The following is an 18,091-nucleotide window of genomic DNA, read 5'->3' on the forward strand; positions in this document are numbered from 1 at the left end:
GGAGGTGAGGGAGGAGGTGTGGGCGCAGGTTTTGCAATTCCTGCGGTGGCAGGGGAAGGTGCCAGGACAGGAGGGTGGGTTGTAGGGTCGTGGACCTGACCAGGTAGTCACGGAGGGAATGGTCTTTGCAGAAGGCGGAAAGGGGTGGGGAGGGAAATATATTGCAGAAGGCAGAAAGGGGTGGGGAGGGAAATATATTGTGGAAGGCGGAAAGGGGTGGGGAGGGAAATATATGCGGAAGGCGGAAAGGGTGCCCAGTAACAGGCCAGAGCGTCTGGTTATCATGGAGACACACTGAGAATTGCTGAGCAAGATGCAAAATTATCACACCTGAAAACAAAGGCCTGAGCATCTGGGGCCTGACATGACAGAGATTGTATTTCTGAGATTACAGAGGGAGAGAGAGAGTGGAACAAAGACAAAGGACTGTAGCCAGTGTGGTCAGCAGAGAGGATAGTGTGTCCTTTCTGTAGGCTGCCAGGCAGAAAGTGGGAGGGAACGCAATCTGTGGTTAAAGAGACACATTCTGTGACAATCGAAAGATTCCAGACTTATCCTGGCAAAGCCAGGGAAGGAATCTGTTTTGGGAAAAGTCTGTTTGGAATTTCTCACAAAACGCAGTGATAGCTTTTGACATCCACTTAGTGAAACAGGAGAAGCAAACCCTTAGAGCCTCTTAGACACTAAGAGAGCCATTGCACTGGTTGCTGTAAAACAAAACTGAGATTATGTAGATTGCAGAATGTACAGTAAAACAGTGAGGTGTTCAGTCATGTTTTTATATGGACAATATTATTTTGGTAGTTCAGTGCATTACTTACCAATTGGTTATTGTTTTATCAAGTTGCTTTTGGATGGTTTATTTGAATAAATGTCTTGAAAATAATTCAAATTCCTTCCAGAAGGTTTTTGTCTCCAATGGGATCATCAATAAATATTATTGAAGAATAGAAAATGTGGCTGTTACCACAAAGCTGTTTCTGAGATCTTGCAGTGCACATATTGGCTGCCTCGTTTCCTAAACTGTAACATCGCTTTGGGACATCTGGTGTGCCTGATGGATTATGTAAATGCAAAACCTTGTTATTTTCATGAGTAACTATAGGGTGGTGGGAGGTCTTGGAGAGATTTGAAAAGACAGAAAACATTCAGTTCCCAACAGGCAGAACTGACCCTCATGATTTTATAAACTTCTACAAGGTCACCCCTCAAACTCCAACGTTACAGGGAATATAGCCTCAGCCTATTCAATCTCTCCGGTTCTGGCAACATCCTTGTAAATCATTTCTGTACCCTCTCAAGTTTAACAACGATAGAAGGGAGACCAGAATTATATTGGATCTTCTCACGAAGCTTAACAGACATTTCCACCCCAAATGCTCATGCATAGTCAGACTGCCTGAAGATTGGTGTGGATATTATGGGATACAATTTGTATAAAAGCTGCTCCTTCACTCACCATCTCCTCACTTGGTTTTCAGTCCCTATAGGAAGTGAACCAGCTCTGGAAGAGGAAGAGGAGACAATGGGCAGAGTGGGTGGACTCTCTGATTGACGTCTCTCACAGTCAATCCAAATATTTCTGGAGCAACATGAGATTCGTGAAACTTGGGAAACTGACCGGGGAAATGGAGGTGACTTTGAGCAGCAGATCAGATGGGGATTTAAACTTGTCATTGTCCCATCTGAATAAAACCTCACTTATTGTAGCTGCTGTCTCAGTTCCCCTGGTAAATGATTGACAGATTTCTGGTGTGGAATGGCATTCTTCATCCGGAGGCGCTTTGGAACTGACAACATCAGTGTGGGATGTGTATCCTCGGTGTTTGATAGCAGATCAGTTTCCAAGGCAGTGATGACGTGCAATGATAGGATCGGCACATGCTCAGCTAGTGATTCCACACGCGGAAAATAACCTGACTATGGAAAGCAATAGCTTCTCAAGAGACCACTCCGTGACTTGGGAGTAAACACTCACTGCTCTCCAGATGTCAACCATCTGGCCCTCACCTGTTTTCACGTCTGATTTCTGACCCCATATCTCTTTCTAAGATCTTGGGGTCAACACACGTTCAAGAATTTTGTAGAGGGAACAACAACTCGAGACAAGAACATAGGGGTTAACGGTTGATTTTTGAGGCAAGTTATAACAGGTTTCAAAGGAGAGCGAGAGACCTTGACAGTGAACTTTGAACAATATCAGCTGACACACAAAACCCAGGTAACTCGCAGCCAGATCAGGATCAAGACTCTTGTATCACTGATCTCGTTGCCATCAGATGTTGGGTTTGAGAGTATAACTTGGGCAAATAGGGAGCTCTCCAGATGCAGTACATCCAGTGAAGGGAGGCTGCGACATAGAATTGTTACGGTTCAGGAGGTCACTCAGATCATTGTGCCTGCACTGGTTCTACTACCAGCATCAATCGCTGCCTTTTCCCCATTCCCCTGCATAACATTTCTATCCAAATAATGATCTAGTATCCTCTTGAATGCCTCAATTGAATCTGTCTCCATCACATTTCCAAGCAGTACATTCCATACCCAAACTAAAGTTGAAGTCGCTGTGTGAAAAAGTCTTTTCCTCACATCACCCATGCTTCATTTGCCCATCACTTTAAATCTATGCCTTCTTGTTCCTGTCTTTAACAAGCAAGAACAGCTTTTTTCCATCTAATCTGTCCAGCATGCTCATGATTATGAAGATCCAGAGCGGTAATATATATTAGGAAAATGAAGGCTCCTAATACCGAGCCCTGGGGAACTCCACTGTAAACCTTCCTCCAGCTTGAAAAGTATTCATTGACCATAACTCTCAGTTTCCTATCACTCAGCCAATCTTGTATCCGTAGTGCTACCATGACCTATCTTTCCTCACAAATCTGTTGTTTGTCACTGTATAAATGCCTTCTGGAAATCAATGTATACCATATCAACAGCATTACTCCCATTCAACTTTTTCTGTTTCTTTTATTTCAAAAATATACTTTATTCATAAAATATTTTGATGATCTGTACAATTGGTGGTGCTATACATACATTTACATTCTATTTCTTCACATACAGAGATCGGAATTAATCATTTGTATATACAGGTCTGTATGTTTACCATCCATATATATGTAGATGAAGCTTCAGCAGAGCCCACTAACTGAGTGGGCCCCCTGTTCTTCTTTGGCAAGCAGATGTTACACGGTGGTCTTTCCCCACCGCGCCTTGGCGGCAGCTACCCCAAGCTTCAGCGCATCCCTCAACATGTAGTCCTGGACCTTGGAATGTGCCAGTCTGCAACACTCAGTCGGGGTCAGCTCCTTCAGCTGGAAGATCAACAGGTTTCGGCCAGACCAAAGAGCGTCTTTGACCGATTCTGTTATTTTATTTCAAAAATATACTTTATTCATAAAATATTTTGATGCTCTGTACAATCGGTCATGCCATACATACGTAAACATTCCATTTCTTTGCATACAGAGATAGAGTAATCATTCGTATATACAGGTCTGTATGTTTACTATCCATATGTTTAGCCGAGGCATCAGTGGAGCCCACTTACTGTGTGGGCCCCCTGTTGTTTGGCAGGCAGACATTACACAGTGGTCTTTCCCACCTCGTCCTGGGAGAACTTTTTTTAATTTCAAAAATACACTTTATTCATAAAATATTTTGACGATCTTTACAATTGGTGAGGCCGTTCATATGCATACATCGCATTTCTTTATGTACAAAGATCGGAATTAATCATTCAGATATACAGGTCTGCACGTTTACCATCCATATATTTAGCTGAGGCGTCAGTGGAGCCCATTTACTGGGTGGGTCCCCTGTTCTTCTTTGGCGGGCAGATGTTACACTGTGGTCTTTCCCCACCGCACCTTGGAGGTAGCTGCTCTTTGACCGATTCTGTTGCTTCATAAAAGTCCCTAGTATGTTATTTCAATATAATTTCCACTTTAGAAATCCCTCCTGACTCTTCCTACTTAATCCACATTTTCCATGTGATTACTAATTCTATCCTAGATAATAGTTTCTGGAAGTTTCCTCATCACTGAAATAAGATTAACTGGTATATAATTGCTAGGATTATCCTTACAACTTTTCTTGAACAAAGCTGTAATGTTTACAATCCTGCAGTCTTCTGACAACTTCCCCGAGGCCAGGGAAAATGGAAAGATTACAGCCAGTGACTCCGCAATTTGTACCCTCGCTTTAAAATCCTTCGATGCGTCTCATCTGGCCCCAGAGTCTTGTCAACTTTAAGACTTCTTCCTTATTAATTGTGAACCTTTCTGTCACCATGACTTGGCAACATGCTTCTTCTTTATAAAAACAGATGCAAATTATTCATCTAACATCACAACAATTCTCCCTGTCTCAATGTGAAAATCCCACTTTTGGTCTCTAATCTGCCCTATTCCTCCTCAACTATTCTCTGACCATTTGTAGACCTTTAGAATACTGTGTAATTTGCTTTTTTTAATTTCAAAAATATACTTTATTCATAAAATAATTTGATGGTCTATACAGTTGGTCATGCCATACATACGTAAACATTTGCATACAGAGATCAGAATTTATCATTTATATATACAGGTCTGTACGTTTATCAATCATATATCCATATATTTAGCTAAGGCGTCAGCAGAGCCCAAATGACTGGGTGGGCCCCCTGTTCTTCTTAGGCAGGCAGATGTTACACGGTGGTCTTTCCCCACCGCGCCTTGGCGGTAGCTGCTCCAAACGTCAGCGCGTCCCTCAACATGTAGTCCTGGACCTTGGAATGTGTCAGTCTGCAACACTCAGTCGGGGTCAGCTCCTTCAGCTGAAGATCAACAGGTTTTGGACCACCCAGAGAGCGTCCTTCACCAAGTTGATGATCCTCCAGGCACAGTTGATATTTGTCTCGGTGTGCATCCCGGGGAACAGACCGTAGAGCATGGAGTCTCATGTCATAGCGCTGCTCGGACAAATCTCAACAAACACCACTGCATTCCTCTCCAGATTTCTTCTGCATAGGCACATTCCAGAAGGAGGTGTGTGACAGTCTCATCCCCCCCCACCGCAGCCGCTTCGACAGCAACGTGTGGTGCGGCTGAGAGTCCGGGCGTGCATAAAGGATCTCACAGGCAGAGCCCTTCTCACCACCAGCCAAGCCATGTCTTGGTGCTTGTTGGAAAGTTCTGGCGATGAGGCATTCTGCCAAATCTTTTTTCACAGTACTTCTTTGCTTTTCCTATTTGCTTATCTGAATTTCAACTCACTGACTTTCTAACAGTGAAGGAGCCCTCCAGCAACAGTGCATCTTGAGGTGGGAGGATGCATTGCAGCTCACGAACTTTATAACAATGAAAGAACTCTCCAGACTCAGGTGGGAGAATATTACTACAGCCCATTGACTGGAAGAAATGGCTCAACTCTGACTGAAAGAGACCAAAAATGGATGGGATTGTTCATTGGAGGGAGAGAGATGGAGAGAGTAAATGGTAGAGAGGAGAAGAAAGAGGCAATGTGAGAGGAAAGGAAGAGAGTGGGGGACAATATGAAGGGAGGAGGGAGCAAGAGAAGAAATTTTAGAGGAGCAAAAGTGAGGGAGGAATAGGGTCAGTTGCTGAGGAAGGAGAGGGAGGATTGTGGGTGAGAGAGTATGTGGGCAGCACTCAACGTTGCTCCCTTTTATTTGTTTAATATAATTTTATCGAAATTTACAGTTGGATGTTCATGCTGGTTGCCATCCACATGTCTATCGCCTGAATTCAGCCACCTGATTAAATAAAAACATGTGATCACATTCTACATTTGTTTTCTATGATTAGTGACAGACTCTTTTCTAAAGATCATCAAGTAAAAATATAATGATTTGAAACTCCCAGTTTCAACTATATCTCCTTCACTAGTGCTGAAGCTCCTGTCTTCTGTCTACTCCTGTCCCAGTTTGTATTGGAGACCTAAAGTGTGCTGCTCCATGAAGCAGTGTGTTTGCTATTCCTTTTCTGACTGATTTTCTGTTTCGTCTAGAGGTGAGTGGTATTTCTTTCTGACTTGATTGAAAACGAGACAGATTGGAAGAAAACCTTTGTAATTCTGACATTAGGGTCAAAGTCGATCTCCCTCCTGGGCATCACAGAGCTACTCATTGCATCAATTAAGTATTTCAGAGGTGTAATCAATGTTGTAACATACATTCAGTGCTTTGCTCTGAACTGTTTGACTGGAGTTGAGTGTTGGATTTTGAATGTGTTTATTGCAAGCATTTCCCTACTGATTTGCAGGCTGAGTTTTGTTGATGCCTCATTCCTGAATATCAGAAGGTGAAGTGTAATTATTTGGGAGATGCAGAGTGTCTGAGGATTCTTGCTGATTTCCTGGTTGAGTGGGTGATCAAATCCAGCTACCTTTTGCATTGTTGGGATGAGAAAGTCTATAAGGCATGAGCAGGTAGGGAGAGAGTTAAGCTTAGGGTTGCATGACAAAGACTGAGCTAGCATGACTTTGACCAGATAAGAACATGCAGTAAACAATGAGGTGCTGGAGGCAGGGTAGTGGTTTAACGAGGTAAAGAACACTCATGTGTAATGCCAGATGGCTTAATCTTTATTGTTGATGCTCGCTGATTGTAACAGTCACCCAATTAATATAGACATTGCCTTTTTGGATGCTGCTCCCTAAGTAACTATGCAATTCCTTAAGAATCTGCTGTTCGAGAGAAGACCGAGAACTCATGTCTTTGTGTACATGGGCAATCACTCTCTCTCCATGATGCGGAATAAAGATAAAGAAGGTAGAGCCATACTGAGTCTCTGAGTGTTTGGTACTGATACGGGGATACGGAACAGGTTGACAGGGAGAACTCCCATCCAGAACACTCCAATCCATCTCACTGTGGAGAAAGATTAGATAAAGAGTGTGTTGTGATCAGCCTAATGTTCACAAAAATTCAACTGACTTTGTAGAAAGAATGCAAGTCAAAAGTTTTTAGGAAAGATAAGAGATAAGTTTCATCCCTTATAATTGCTGGACAGACTGATATAGGGGATTCTATGTAGAAATGTGTCGAGCAACAACCTCTCAACGAAAGGTGGTTTCAGTCCTTGGCGTCAGTGATAGAGTCAGACAAATGTACAAGAAGGAAACCGACCCTTCGGTCTGACTCATCCATGCCGACCAGATATCCTAAATTAATCTAGTCCCATTTGTCAGCACCTGGCCCATATCCCTCTATACCCTCCATATTCATTTACCCATCCAGATGTCTCTTAAATGTTGTAATTGTACCAGCCTCCACTACTTCCTCTGGCAGCTCATTCCATACATACACCACTCTTTGCATGAAAACGTTGCTCCTTAGGTCCCTTTTAAATCTTTTCCCTCTCACCCTAAACCTATGCCCTCTAGTTATGGATTCCCCTACCCGAACAAAAAGACTGTTGATTTACTCTATCCATGCCGTCATGATATTTTAAACTCTATAAGGTCACCCCCTCAGCCTCAGCTGATTCAGCCTCTCCCTGTAGCTCAAACCCTTCAACCCTGGCAACATGGTTGTAAAATCTTTTCTGAACTTTGTCAAGTTTCACAACATCTTGTCTATAGGAGAGAGACCAGAATTGCACATAATATTCCAGAAGTGGCCTAACCAATGTCTTGTACAGCTGCAACATGATCTCCAAACTCCTATACTCAATGCTGTGACCAATAAAGGAAAGCATACCAAATGTCTTCCTCACTATCCTATCTACCTGCTACTCCGCTTTCAAGGAACTATGAACCTGCACCCCAAGGTCTCTTTGTTCAGCAACACTCCCCAGGACCTTACCAGGTAACTCCCCAGGTAACTTGCTTCACTGTCCACTACACCTCAAATTTTGGTATCATCTGCAAACTTACTAACTGTGCCTCCTATGTTCACATACAAATCAGTTATATAAATGATGAAAAACAATGGACACAGCACAGATCACTGCCTGCTCCAGTCTGAAAAGCAACCCTCTACCACATCCTCTATCTTGGACCTTTCAGCCAGTTCTGTATCCAAATGGCTAGTTTTCCCTGGATTCCATGTGATTTAACCTTGCGAACCAGTCTACCATGAGGAAACATGTCGAACACCTTACTGAAGTCCATCAAGTCCACCAATCTGCCCTCATCAATTTTCTTCATTATTTCTTCAAAAAACTTAATCAAGTTAGTGAAATGTGATTTCCCATGCACAAAGTCAAAATGATTATCCCTATTCAGTCCTTGCCTATCCAAATACATGTAAATTCTGTCCCTCAGGATTCTCTCCAACAACATGCCCATCCACCAATGTCAGATTCACTGGCCTATAGTTCTCTGACTTTTCCTTACTACCTTTCTTAATTATTGGCACCAAATTAGCCAACCTCCAGTCTTCCGACAACTCACCTGTGACTATCGATGATACAAATATCTCAGCCAGGGATCCAGCAATCACTTCCCTGGCTTCCTGATCAGGTCCTGTGAATTTATCCTTTTATGCTTTTAAAGACATCCAGCACCTCCTCCTCTGTAATATGAACATTTTTCAAGATGTCACCATTTATTTCCGCACATTCTATATCTTCTATGTCCTTATCCACAGTAAACACTGATGCAAAATACTCATTTAGTATCACCCCCATCTCCTGTGGTTACACACATCGGCTGCCTTGCTGATCTTTGAGCGGTCCTTAATGTATTTACAAAATCCCTTTGGATTCTCCTTAACCCTATTTGCCAAAGCTATCTCATGTCTGCTTTTTGCCCTCCTGATTTTCCCCCTTAAGAATGCTCCTACTGCCTTTATACTCTTCTAAGGATTCACTTGATCTCTGCTGTCTATACCTGACATACACTTCCTTCTTTTTCCTAACCAAAACCTCAGTTTCTACAGTCGTCCAGCAGTCCATACACCTACAGGCTTTGCCTTTTGTGCTAACAGGAACATATGATCTCTGGACACTTGTCATGTCATTTTTGGAGGCTTCCCATTTTCTAGCTGTCCCTTTACCTGTGAACATCCATCCCTAAACAACTTTTGAAAGTTCTTGCCGAACACTGTCAAAATTGGCCTTCCTTCAGTTCAGAACTGTAACTTTTGGATCCAGTCTATCCTCTTCCATCACTATTTTAAAATTAATGGATTTATGGGTGCTCACCCCAAAGTGTTCCCCCATTTACATCTCAGTCACTTGCCCTGCCTTATTTCCCAAGAGTAGGTCAAATTTTGCACCTTCTCTGGTAGGTACAGCCACATTCTGAATCAGAAACTTTTCTTGTACACACTTAACAAACTCCTCTCCATCCAAGGCCTTAACACTATGGCAGTCCCAGTCTATGTTTGGTAAGTTAAAATCCCTCATCATTACCATCCTATTATTCTTACAGAGAACAGAGATCTCCTTACAAATTTGTTTCTCAATTTCCTTATGACTACTGGAGGGGGGGGGGGGGGGGAAGAGTACAATCCCAATAAGGTTATCATCCCTTTCCTATTACTCAGTTCCACCCAAATAACCTCCCTGGACATATTCCCAGAAATATCCTCCCTCATGAGGGTAAGGTGGTTGATGTGGTGTATATGGATTTCAGTAAAGCATTTGATAGGGTTCCCCACGGGAGGCTATTACAGAAAACACAGAGGCATGTGATTGAGGGTGATCTTATGCTTTGGATCTGAAACTGGCTAGAGGTGGTGGTTGATGGGAAATGTTCATCCTGCAGTTCAGTAACTAGTGGTGTACTGCAAGGATCTGTATTGGGGTCATTGCTGTTTGTCATTTTTATGAATAACCTGGATGAGGGCGTAGAATAATGGGTTAGTAAATTCGCAGATGACACTAAAGTCAGTGGAGCTGTGGACAGTGAAGAACGATGTTGCAGGTTACAGAGGAACATAGATAAGCTGCAGAGTTGGGCTGAGAGGTGGCAAATGGAGTTTGATGCAGAAAAGCGTGAGGTGATTCACTTTGGAAGGAGTAACAGGAATCTAAAGTACTGGGATAATGTTAAGATTCATGGTAGTGTGGATGAGCAGAGAGCTCTCGGTGTCCATGTGCATAGATCCCTGAAAGTTGTCACTCAGGTTGACAAAGTTGTTAAGAAGGCGTATGGTGCGTTATATTTATTGATAGAGGTATTGGATTTCGGAGCCATGAGGTCATGTTGCAGCTGTACAAAACTGGTGCGGCCGCACTTGGAGTATTGCGTACAGTTCTGGTCACCACATTATAGGAATGATGTGGAAGCATTGGAAAGGGTGCAGTGGAGATTTACCAGGATGTTGCCTGGTATGGTGGGAAGGTCTTATGAGGAAAGACTGAGAGACTTGAGGCTGTTTTCATCAGAAGAAGGTTAAGAGGTGATTTAATAGAGACATTCAAGAGGATCAGAGGGTTAGAGAAGGTGGACAGTGAGATCCCTTTTCCTCAGATGGTGATGGCTAGCATGAGGGGACATAGCTTTAAATTGAGGGGTAATAGATATAGGACCGATGTCAGAGATAGGTTCTTTACTCAGAGAGTAATAAGGCATGGAATGCTCTGCCTGCAACAGCAGTAGACTTGCCAACTTCAAGGGCATTTAAATTGTCATTGGATAATATATGGATGATAATAGAATAATGTAGGTTAGATGGGCTTCAGATTGGTTTCACAGATTGGCATAACATCGGGGGCTGAAGGGCCTGTACTGCGCTGTAATGTACTGTGTTCTAAGTGTAGCCGTAATGTTATACCTTGTCAAAAATGCCACTCCCCCTCCTCTTTTCCCCCTTTTCTATCCTTTTTATAGTATTTATATCCTGGAACATTAAGCCACTAGTCCGGACCATCCCTGAGCCATGTCTCTGTAACTGCGATAATATCTCAGTCCCATGCCCTGAGTTAATCTATCTTCCCTCTAGTATTGAAATAAATGCAGTTTAATTTAGCAGTCTGGTCACCGATATCCCAACCGACCAGATATCCCAACCCAATCTAGTCCCACCTGCCAGCAACTGGCCCATATCCCTTCAAACACTTCCTATTCATATGCCCATCCAAATGCCTCTTAAATGTTGCAATTGTACCAGCCTCCACCACATCCTCTGGCAGCTCATTCCATACACGTACCGCTCATTGCGTGAAAAAGTTGCCCCTTAGGTCTCTTTTATATCTTTCCCCTCTCACCCTAAACCTATGCCCTCTAGTTCTGGGCTCCCTGACCCCAAGTCTTTTCCCTGGGGTCAGGGAGTCCAGAGCTAGAGGGTATAGGTTTAGGGTGAGAGGGGAAAGATATAAAAGAGACCTAAGGGGCAACTTTTTCACGCAGAGGGCGGTACATGTATGGAATGAGCTGCCAGAGGATGTGGTGGAGGCTGGTACAATTGCAACATTTAAGAGGCATTTGGATAGGCATATGAATAGGAAGTGTTTGAAGGGATATGGGCCAGTTGCTGGCAGGTGGGACTAGATTGGGTTGGGATATCTGGTCGGCATGGACGGGTTGGACAGAAGGGTCTGTTTCCATGCTGTACATCTCTATGACTCTACTCCCAGTGCCATGAGCTCGTGAGGGTAGGAATAGGAGGATGGAGCAGTTGAACGCGTAGCTGAGGAGCTGGTGCAGGGGAGAAGAGTACACATTTTTGGATCATTGGAATCTCTTCTGGGGTAGAACTGACCGATATAAGAAGGTCAGATTACACCAGAATTGCAAGGGGAGATTTGCTGGAGCTGCTTGGAAGGATTTAAACTAGTAAGGTGGGGCTGTGGGACCAAGGGAGATAGTGAGGAAAGAGATCAGTCTAAGACTGGTACAGTTGGGAAAAGGAGCAAGTCAAACAGTCAAAGGCAGGCAGGAACACAGCAGGGAATGAGATAGGACTGCAAAGTTAAACTGCATTTATTTCAATGCAAGAGGGAAGATAGATTAACTCAGGGCGTGAGACTGAGATAACATCGAGTAATCCAAATATTACTACCCTTGAAGATCTCCTTTCTAAATTTCCTACCTAACTTCCTATATTCTTCCTTCTGAATCTCATCCTTTTCCCTTTCTATGTCGTTAGTTCCAATGTGTACAACGACCTTCTGCTGGCCCCACTCCCCTTTGAGAACATTCTGCACCCTCTCAGAGATATTCTTGATCCTGGCACTAGAGAGGCAACATAGCATTCTGATTTCTCACTATCAGCTGCAGAAATGTCTGTCTGTGCCTCTGAATAGAGAGTCCTCTATCACAATCGATTGTTTGGAACCTGATATACCCCTAGTTACATTAGAGCCAGTCTCAGTACTAGAAACTTGGCTATTCCCCTGAGAGTCTATCACCCGCTACATTTTGAAAAACAGCACACTTGTTTGATTTGGGGATAGCCATAGGAGACTCCTGCACTACCTGCCTCCCTCTCTTACCTTTCCATGGAGGTAACCCTTACTGTCTCTGTGGTTTTTTTTCCCTTCCTACAACTGCCATCCATCACACCCCCCAGCTCCTCCACATTACTAATTACCTCTAACTGCTGCTCCAAATGATTCATGTGACCTGATAGGATTCGCAATCAAACACACTTACTGCAGACATAATCATCAGTAACATGGAAACTCTTCCTAATCTCCCACAGGAAGACAAGAAGAACACATAACTCTACTGAAGGCCATCTTTGCACCTTAACAATCTGCAGATCCAGAAAATAGCACAGTCTTTCTAAGAACCACTGCTCCAGGCTATCTTAGTACCCATGCTGTATATTTTTAAATCTTAATCAAGAGGCATATCTCAATAAAACATAACCAAAACAAACCCACTCTACTCACAATTGTTAGATTTACAAAAAAAAAAAGGCAGGGTAACACTTAAAAACCATGCACTTATCTGCTCCCATGCTATGAGCTCTCCCACACAGGCTCCTGCAAGGTCAGCTGTGATTTTCACTGTTGGTTAATTTTTCTTAGACACACTCCAATGTCCAGAAATACTTGAACTCAAACAGCAAAGGTAGTATCTGTGCAGATTCACTCGTGTGTCAGACAGCAGTGCAGATTTCTTTCTCTCTCTCTCTCTCTTTCATTGACCATGTGGTCTCTGCCTTTGTCTCGCTTCCTCCTTTTTAAAGTGCTGTTGTTTTGATCTTTTTATTCCGAAAGTTCCAAAACAATGCAACAGTAATCACTGCTCCTGGAATTTGAGGAAATCAGCTCTAAAACCTAAAATACTTCAAAATAGGTGCAGCTCTTACAGTCATAATTTTTTCCCATCTTCCATCTTGTGTTACCCAGCGCTGAGTGAAGCAACAAATCACCAAGAAGCCACAGGGGACTCAGCCTAACCTTGGTGGTGAGAAAACTATTGGAAGCAATTTTAAGGGACAGAATTAATCTGCATTTGGTTAGGCAGGGATTAACATGAACAGATGGCATGATTTTGTTAAGGGAGGTCATATCTGTAAAACTTGATTGAAGTTTTTGAAAAGCCGACCAGGTGTGTAGGTGAGGGCAATGCTTTTGATGTCAGCTATTATTTCAGCACGGCTTTTGATAAATTCCTGCATGGGAGACTGATAGGGAGACTAAGAACTCATAGAACATAGAACAGAGAAAAGTACAGCACAGAACAGGCTCTTTGACCCACGATATTGTGCCGAGGTTTCATCCTAATGTAAAATATAATAACCTAACCTACACACCCCTCAACTCACTGCTATCCATGTGCATATCCAGCAGTCACTTAAATGTCCCTAATGGCTCTGTTACCACCGCTGGCAACACATTCCATGCATTCATAACTCTATGTGTAAAGAACCTACCTCTGACGTCTCCTCTATACCTTTCTCCTAATATCTTAAAACTATGACCCCTTGTACCAGTCAAGCCCTGGGAAAAAGTCTCTGGCTATTGACTCTATCTATTCCTCTCATTATTTTGTACACCTCGATCAGGTCTCCTCTCTTCCTTCTTCTCTCCAGAGAGAAAGGTCCGAGCTTATTCAACCTTTCTTCATAAGGCAAGCCCTCCAGTCCAGGCAGCGTCTTGGTAAACCTTCTTTGCACCCCCTCCAAAGCCTCTATATCTTTCCTATAGTAGGGTGACCAGAACTGGACACAATATTCCAAGTGTGGTCTCACCAGGGACTTGTAGAGCTGTAGAATCCAAGGAAAAATTGGCAAATTAGATCTACAATTGGCTGAATGGCAGAAAGGAGAGGATATGGTTGAGAGATGTTTTTCTGTTTGTGACCAGTGGGGTCCCAACGGGTCAGTGGTGAAGACCTCTGATTGTGGTTTATATAGACTTTATGTAGACTTGAACGTAGAACAGTAGCATCAGTAATGTTGACCTATAAGTTTTCAGAAGACACAAAAATTGATAGGGTGGTAAATAGTTAGGAGGGTAACTGACTTTAAAAGGATATAAATTTCCTTATCAATGGCAAATGGAATTCAGTACAGATTAACGTGAGGTGATGTACTTCAGTAGGAAAAACAAGGCATGGGAACGATGATGAATGGTAGGATCCTAGGAAGCACCAAGAATCAGAGGGATCTTGGTGTACATGTCCACCTGTCCTTTAATGTATCAGGACAGGTCGATAAAGTGGTTAAAAGGAATATGGTACCCTTGCCTTTATTAGTTGAGTCATTGAGTTTAAGAGAGAGATTATACTGGAACTGTATAAGATGTTGTTTAGGCCACAATATTATGAGCAGTTCTGGAATCCATATTTTCAGATGGATGCAATAGCACTGGAGAGGTTGCAGAGGAGATTTACCAGGATGGTCCCGGGGCTGGAGAGTTTAAGTTATAAAGAGAGACTGGACAGACTTGTGTTGTTTTCCTGAGAGCAGAGGAAACTGGGGACATGACTGAAATGCATAAAATTATGAGGGGAATAAATAGGATAAACAGGAAGAGATGTTTCCCCTTGACGGAGAGATCAATGACCAGGCAGCATAGATTTAAGGTAACAGACAGAAGGTTTAGAAAGGATGAGAGGAAAAACATTATAACCCAGAGGGTGGTGAGAATTGGGTGGTAGAGGCAGAAATGCTTATAACAATTAAGAGGTATTTATATGTGCACTTATGATGTCAAGGCAATCAGGGCTTTGGGTCAAGAGCTGGAAAATGACATTAAAGTAGTTCGGTGGTTGGTTTTCACTGGCATGGCCTCAATGGGCCAAAGGACTTTTTTTGTCCTGTGGATCTCTATGGTTTCAAGCTGCCAGCAAAGAGAACGGTCTTTTCTGAAAAAGGAACCTGAAAGCTGCATGGATCTCTCTCTGAGTAAAGTGCCTTCTGGGAACCTGAGAAAGTTCCAGAAATCAGGATCTTTAACTTTGTCTAAAGTTACAAAAGCTGAATAGTTATGTCAAATTGACTATGCTTTGAAATGAAGTCTGACCTAAAGATCTCTCATCGATTCTATAATTGTCAAGCATTGCAATCTGAATTAGTTTCACTTTTCTAAAGATAACTTTCTGGCCTCTTAAAAACAGTTATCTAGAATAATGAACTAAAGGCATAGTTTCCAAGAAAGCATATCATGTCAGTTAAGTGCATAGCCAGACCCCTGTGGTGTTAACTGATATACTACTGAGTTTAGGGTAGGTAGAGAAAAGGTACTTGGTAAAAACAAGGACTGCAGATGCTAGAAACCAGAGTCTAGATTAGAGTGGCGCTGGAAAAGCACAGCAGGTCAGGCAGCATCCAAGGAGCAGGAAAGGTACTTGTTTAGCTTTTGACATAAGTACAGAAGGTTCAAAGTTTCAGCTCAGGAGGAACCAGTCATCTTAAGAGTTAGTTATGTTCTGTAGATTCTTCAGGTTGTGACAGTGGATAGAAGTTATTAAGTTATCAGAACTAAAAGAGAGGTTTAAGCACTAAGAATTGAAAATAAACAGCAGACTTAGAAATAAGTTGTAAACTGTTTCAGCAGTTCAAGAATCAAATCACAAAGAGTCAGTGAAGCAAAATATTGTTGAGATAGAAGTGATACGTATTAGAAATTGAGTATCTGTAAAGGATCGTGTTGGGAAACAGGTTAAAATTTTGTTTTATTGTTTATGTCAAGATCTTTGTAAATTGTTGAGTGGCTGGTTTGTTGTTTTTGTCTTTTTTTTAGAAAGGTAAAGTTGCCATAGTCCCAGAGGACAATATGGTTACTCTCTCAAAGAGACAGATGATGGTTTAACCTGAGGGTCACTACACCTCAGGCAAGAAGTGAGGTTAAGAAGGTGGGATTTCATAGTAACCTTAGCCAGTATGGATTTACTGTGATGTTGGCATCATTCTGCATCGCAAACCTGTCATTCCAAACAACTGAGCTAACTGACCCTTTCCTGTGTGTTCAGTAAAGAACCATGGTAACCAACAGAAAATGAAACTTCTGATCTAACCAGGCTTCAATCTGAAATCTGACTTGTTGGTTTCAGCTGAAATCATAACACAGAGATATTCTGAAAGATGACGGAAATATTTTATTCAGATGAGGCTAATAAAAAGTACAAGATATAAAATATTTGAGAATACAATTGTTTGATAGCCTTTAATTTGAACAGCTGAGTTTACCTTCTGCAGTAACTATGTCAAAGGTCTTTCCAGTGGTAAGAATGATATTTACAAGTCTAGCCTTATATTATTTTGAGAGGGAGGGAAGGATAGACAACGACAATCCAATTCAGTGTCTGAAAGCAGTAGCGACCAGGCAATCTCAAGTTGCTCTGATGGCGGCTACTGCTAGAGACTTCTCATGTCCTCTGAGCAGCCTGTCTGCATCCGCATCCACAACGCGCTCCTCCAGCTCTTCCACTTCTGGCTCAAAAACATTCTCTGAGTGAAGGTCATGTCCATCCTGGATGGCAAAGTTGTGCAACATACACTACAATCTGAGAAATTCTCACCCATGAGAACCATAAAGTGCTTTCTGACCTGTCCAGGCAATGGAAATGTGACTTGAGGAGCCAGATTGTTCTGTCCACCACCTGACATGTTGCTATATGTGCACGATTGTATCATTCATACCCTTTGTTGTTAGTCCTCAGATACGGTGTCATCAGCCTCATCCTCAGCAGGTATCCCTCATGCCCCAGTAACTAGCCTAAAATTCCTGGAGACACACTCATGGTCGGGTACAACTTTGAGGTCACCAGGTTAAAGGAATCATGTGCACTTCTTCAGTTATCCACATTTACATTTAGGATCTTCATATGGGCACCACATACAATCATCATGTTCAGTGAACGGAAACCCTTCCTGTTGATGAACAAAACAGGCTTCTCTTTTGGTGCCTTCAGTGGAACATGTCAACGATCTGGGAAGTCAGCAATCTTGGAGAACACGAGGGACCTCCATTTCATCCTTACAGAGGACATATCAAAGTGAATTAAATCAGAAGTTCTATGGAAAATGGCCTGTGACCTGGTGAACGCAAACCCTCATAGTACTGTGGGGAATGTTACACAGGTCAATGTTGCCAGGCTGAGGTGACCCAGAGGTAAAGAAATTCAGTGCTGTCGTGAGTTTCATCAGCTCTGATAAGGCAGTATGGCATTTTGAGGTTGTCTTCAGGTCACCATCCAACGTTACACAGATGCGTCCAATTACTTCCTTACTGAGCATAGTCTCTTGCCACACAAAGCCGACAGCATTTAGTAGGTCGACCTCTGCCTGTACGCTCTCTTGTCTGGATATTGACCTCCTTGTTCAGCAGGCAGATAAAGCCATACAGCAGAGAAACAGACCCTTCGATCCAACCAGCCATGCCAATCATAATCCCAACTAAACTAATCCCACCTGCTTGCTCATGGCCCATATCCCTCCAAATCTTTCCTATTCATGTACTTAACCAAATGTCTTTTTTTTTATAGATATTTTTATTAGAAATTTAACATTTTTACAAGTTTACAAAAATAAACAAAACTCAGATATAAACATTGATATACAATTAGCTCAAATATACAATAGCCAAAATTTGACAAAAAAAAAACAAAACAACAAAAAAAAACCGAAAAGAAAAAAAAACAAACAAACAAAACTCAACTATCTACTAATCTAACCTACAACTAACCAGAGTGTATATTTAAGTCTCTTACATGCTCGGGATGTGTTAGCATCAGATAT

General features: G+C 42.4%; 1 protein-coding gene across 1 annotated transcript in view; it reads right to left on the minus strand.

Moving 5' to 3' along the window:
- The window catches only part of LOC122541198 (zinc finger protein 845-like), a 48,692-nt gene that overhangs the window by 10,012 nt on the left and 20,589 nt on the right, over positions 1-18,091 (minus strand). The gene's annotated exons all lie outside the window — the stretch shown is intronic.

The sequence above is a fragment of the Chiloscyllium plagiosum genome, chromosome 37 (genome assembly GCF_004010195.1).
Source record: "Chiloscyllium plagiosum isolate BGI_BamShark_2017 chromosome 37, ASM401019v2, whole genome shotgun sequence".
Lineage (NCBI taxonomy): Eukaryota > Metazoa > Chordata > Chondrichthyes > Orectolobiformes > Hemiscylliidae > Chiloscyllium > Chiloscyllium plagiosum.